This window comes from Empidonax traillii, unplaced genomic scaffold (assembly GCF_003031625.1).
Source record: "Empidonax traillii isolate 1590-97213 ecotype Southwest subspecies unplaced genomic scaffold, ASM303162v1 scaffold296:size1881848, whole genome shotgun sequence".
In the NCBI taxonomy this organism is placed as follows: domain Eukaryota; kingdom Metazoa; phylum Chordata; class Aves; order Passeriformes; family Tyrannidae; genus Empidonax; species Empidonax traillii.
Genome location: NW_020955489.1, coordinates 891979 through 897666, shown reverse-complemented (window position 1 = coordinate 897666; position 5688 = coordinate 891979).

The following is a 5688-nucleotide window of genomic DNA, read 5'->3' as shown; positions in this document are numbered from 1 at the left end:
CAGAAAGATGCATTTCTGAGCTTTGCCCAGTATGTATTTATTTGAGAGGTACAGCTGGTTTTTGGAAAGGTACAATCCAAGCCCATATGTGAGCACACTGCTAACCCTGCTCAAGCAGCTTTACGCTGCTATTGCAGCCCCCTCATGACCACCAGTAGGGCCTCTGGGAGGCTCCTTTGATGTGAAGGGAGTTGCCAGGCAGGGTGTTGCCTGGCCCCTGAGGGGCAGGAAGAGGGGCAGCCTGCCTTTACCCCCACGTGCTCTGCTGGTTGCTGCCAAACCCTCCAGCATACCTCAGGACCTTGCTAGTTGCCCCATTGTCAGTTTACCACAAGGTGCTCTTTAGTCCTTCTCCCTGATCCGGACCAGGTGCAGACAGGCCATTTCTATCCTAGAATGGCCTGGGTAAGGTTTGCTGATGTACTTCTGTCTACTGTTGCTAGTTAATGGACCTAAATACAGATCTCAGATCTGTAACCAGGTGCAAGTCCAAATGTCCCCATATTCCATGGCTGCTTGGGGTGACACTTGAATTCAGGTTCAGTGTCCAGAGATCTCTGACAGACTCTAAGCTTCCCACCCTGTGATGTCAGAGAATTAAATTTCTGATAGTCTTGTCCAGTTCAAACCTCCCTAGATGCTAAATGGGTAACCCACATCTAGTAAACTCACATCAGCAGTGTAAAATCACTTTTGTTTCCTTAAAGGCTTACAGTATCAGAAATTACATGATTATTTTGATCAGAACTCACGAGGATCTGACAAATCATTCACACCTGTAAAAACGCAGGTTCAATATCAATACCTGCATTGTTAATGACATGCTACTAATAAAATATTGTATGGCTGAGATTCAAGTAACCAAAGAAGAGAGACAGGTGTTTCTTGGTGGGATTCATCTCAGCTGCTAGGATGAGGCTAATGTTGCCCTGTTTTCTTTCCATGGATTTCACAGCAAACCCAGGGCCGGGAGTACTGTACTTGGGGTACGTTTTGGTGGCTGTAGGGGAGCAGCTGGTTACAAGCATCTGGACCTGTCAGCCCCCCTGACTGACATAGTGATAGGGATATGGGTGCTGTGGCAGTTTGCTAAGAAAATTCATGTCTGTTTTACAGGTTTATTCACAGATATTTTAAAATATAGTTCACTTGTGCAATCAGGCTTGGGAACACCTGAATTTTGGTTCCCCCCAGAGCAGTTTCACAAGGAAGTTGTGCTTTCTTTCCCAGAGTAGACATTTTGCATTGGAAAACATCCATCTAATTTTACAACCCCAAAGCCCCAATCCTCTACATAATCAGATGTTCAAGCAAATATATCTCTGTGAATAAAAACTGTTGGGATTTTATCTCAAAAGTTGAGCTTCCAGTTGCATACCAAAAGCAGCCCTGGAAAACTCACTTCCACCCACTGAATTTGGACAAATACTCCTGGAATACTGTTTCCTCTGTATCATACTGCTCTGATCACTGTCTTCACATTATTGAGGGCTGATTTTAAATTGGATCACGAGTACTTCATAAGTAAAGAACTCACTGCCATGTGATGGAGTCATCTGGGAGCTGCTCCTCTTCCTCCTTACCGGTGAGGTGAGATGAGATTGAGATGAAACAAGGTGAGACAGGAACACCTAGCACCATAATTTCTATCTCTAGGAAGGTCAGTGCAGACCATCAGGAGCCTTGGGGCCACCATGAGCCTTGGGGCTATCATGAGCCTTGTGGCCAAAATTTTGTGCCACGGTGGGGGCCTTTGAGACCATACCTTCTCCTCTACAAGATGCTTGGATTGTTGTGTGTGTATATACAGCAACTTTCGTTGCAGGATCCCACAAATAACCCCTGCAGACTTTGCAGGGATATGTTACTGTCTTTTGTTGTGTGAGTAGCCCTTGGCCCCCTGAGAGGAGGAGCACACGTGACAGCAGGAATCGTGACCCTTCTGCAACTCCATGTGCCCACGGGCAGGATGGCCCCATTGCACAGGTAAGTGTTCTGTGGTGTGGAATGGTTATGTGGGCTTTCCAGAGGTCAGGCATCAGTCAGCAGCAGGGCTCTGGCATCCCCTCACAGCTCTGCTGTTTGTAATACGTATTATCAGCACTGTGATAATGCTCGAAAATGGATGCTTCTTTCTGAATAAAAGGAAAGTCACTGCTTGTATCTCAAGGATAAAAGCCTGTCTGGCTGGAAATCAGTGCAGGGTGCTGAAAATGGGCAGAGCAGCTGAGCCAAGCACAGTGGTCCATGTCCCTGGAGAGCAGCGCTTTGGTTCTCCAGAGCAGAGGCTGCTGCTTTGGCACTGAGACGGACCTCCCCTTCCACTCACCACCGCAAGCAGCAGCGGAAAACCCAACCCACTCTCCAGCATGGAGCCGCCTGGGCAAGCCAAGCACTGCAGAGCCTGGTCCTGGCTGACCGTGATGATAACCAGCCATATGTCTTGTTTTCACACCCTTACTATTGATCTGTCAGCTCTGCCCCCTCTACTAGTCCAGCACCCCAAGTCCTCTTCCTTCAGCTGCATTTATTTGACCTTGTGGTCCCATTCTCTGTATATTACCTGTGATACAGCAGCAGGAGGCTTCAGGAGGTTTTTCAGAAGGTCTTCAGGAGACTTTAGAATGAAAGAAGTAGAGTGGTGCTGTTGCAGGACAACCCACGAGGAAAGGTGCCTGAGGGAATATGGGTCTCTGACCCAAGAGGAGAGGGAAACACAGAAAATCCTGTCTGGATTCATGGTGAAAAGGGACAGCGTGAAATGAAATTAGTTTTGTTCTGTTGCCAGCATGTGAATTTTGCAGAATGTGGGGCTTGGCCTCTGAAAACTGTTTGGTGCCCTTCAAGGTACCATTTCAGCGAGCTCACCCTCCAGGACCATGTCCTCATTGGAACTGTGTGTCTGTACATGAACACTCCCCCTGCACAAATCCAAAATCCTTCCTTTTAACGAGTTCGCAGAGCCTCACAAAAACCTATGGGAATGTCTGGTTTTGCATGCAAATATTTACCAAGAAAAAATGGATACTTTTCCACAGCTTCTAGTACTAGACTTCTTCTGCAGAGAAACTGCCAACTGTACATGCGTGCTGGTTTGGCACCGGGACAGCACATTCCCTAGAGAGTAGAATGAAACCACACAGTTCCTTTTGCTTGTGAACCCCTTTCCATGAAGCAGGTGAAAGCATGCTGAACTCACCCCTGCATTCTAGTGTGGCTGTTTTCTAAATGTCATTTGAAAGTCTCACCCCCTCCTCCCTCTGTCCCCAGTTTTATCCCTCTTTCAGGAGGCAGCCATCAGCAACAAAACCACAATGCGGGGCTTGGCTGGCTGCATGCATCCAGCAGCTGCTCTGTTCCAAGTTCTGGGCAAGCCACAGCTATCCAGATTCCCGCTTGTCCTATGTCTTCTGCCTCAGTTGCAGTACAGCATCTTGAGCTAGAAGTACCACTAATTGACCAGCTTGGACGGGTTGCCAGCACTGCAGTACAGTCAGCCTGCTGTCCCCAGTTGTCTGTGCCTTTCCCCCCTTCACTACATTTCCAGCCCTTCCTGATCCAAAGCTTGTTACATCTTCCAAGTCCTCCTTGCATTCAAGACTCTAATTCGGCATGTGGTATGCTGTGCTTTTCCAGCAGGCTGCTTTTTGTCATTATCTCTCCACCCAAGTGAATGTTCAGGATGGGCATGTTCTTTCTTCAATTATTGCAGAGAACTAAAATGTAAGCAATAAATGCTAAAGCCAGATTTTTCTAATACAAAACATCAAGCAAAATCTTTGTGTTCTCATATAATTATTCCAAAAGAGTTACAAGCCTGGAAATAAAAATACAATACTCTATCTTAAAATATGAAGCAGTGTTTTCTTACAGGATAAGGAGAAGAATGTGATTTCAGTTTGCTTTAACCCATTTCTTCACTGTGTTGTGCTGACATGATTGTTCAAAGAAATTGTGCTTTTGGAAGGAAAAGGTTAAAGTTTGCTACTGATATTCATCAGGAGATGGATATTTAATCTTTAATCTCTTGTTCTAGACCCCTACTTCGGATCAACTCATTATCCCGAATAAACGATGTGTCATTCCCATTATTTATGTTTCACTGCAGCCAAAGTATCTGGACCTCGTTTTGGTAAGCACCATTCATTTCGACCCATTCAGTATTAATCTCCCTTCTAACATCTTTCCTGTCCTATGTGCTGTCCCCTATTTGCTTTTATGTTTTCCGCAGAGTGTTTATAAAAGGATAATCTTTTACAAAGCAGACAGAATTTTTGTGTATAAACTGCTCTGTTTGAATGCCTCATTGATATACCATCTAAACTGAAGTGTTCAGCAAGATTAGTGCATCCACTGAGCCACTGAACTGGGCAAAAATATGGGAACTGCTCCTTTCTTTATAGCGAGAGAGGGTAGCTAATGATGCCATCTTCTTTTAAATAGGATACTTTTAGCAGATGGACTCTGAGAATATGAATACATTGCACAAATAAAAAATAATAAACAAGGGAGGTGGCTTATTGTGACAAATAATAGGAGAAAAATACAAAAAAGATATATATTATGTAGAGACCCTGAACTAGCTTCCATCTTAGTGAAACTGGTGTAAATGCAGAATAATTCAGTCAAAATGACGTGAATTAGTGGGGGTTTTTACATCATTGTCGCTCACATCAGGATCTGGTCTCTTTGTACCATAATTGCCAACGACTTCAGCTAGGATAGCAATGCCTTGAAATGCAAATGATACATTTTTCTCTTTCTCATGCTGATACAAATTTCCAGTAAGAATGTTTTGAGCACGATCCCCTCCTTTTTGTGTGAAATAAACAAGTAAAGGCTGCCTGGCACACATAACGTACACTTATTTCGGCTGTCTCCTTTGCAATGTGTATCTGGTGACATCGGGTGCCACTGACACACCCTCTGCGATGCCGACACTTTATGTTAGAAGAACACAGTATGCAAGTGAGTCTGTGCCCGTATTCCCACATTTAGATGGGAAAAATCCCAAACAGACATGTGGTAGCATCATTTGAATGGCATAGATTCTTAAATACATTTGTCAGGTTGTACACTTGCCAGCTCTTCTTTGAAGATATAAACCACCAAAACACTCCAAATTTTATCCGTCATGACTCCGTCAACATGTAGCACTGTTTAGCACGTTATTTTAGTTAAATTGCACTATTGTTGTCCATCTATTATGACATAAACTAGGATCGGTGCCCTTGCGTTAAAATTAAATAAAAACTGTAAGAAAGAGTTGGGAAAAAGGAAACATTGAGAAAATCATGCCATTCATTTAGCAGTGAAGGAATGTGAGGAAAAATATTAGAGAGGCAGTAAGCACAGAAGGTGTCAGGCACTTCTAGTTCCAGCTTCAAAGAGGATCATTCATGTTTACAAGGGGCTGCATGAGGGGCATAGTTTGGTACCACCTGTGGGGACTGTGTGAAGAGACGGATGAGACCCCTCTGAATGGCTCCCCTTGTCATTTTTAATTCACCTCCTCTACTGATATGACCCAGACCTGACTTCTAGTAAGAAAACACTGTTCGTGGCTATTTCTGGAGTCTGTCAACACCACTGGGAGGTTACTGAGAGCAGTTTGTGAGTTGGCGAGAGAGGTAACCCAGCTTACACCCAGCTTACGGAGTTGTCACTGCTCTTTGGAGAAAGTCCATG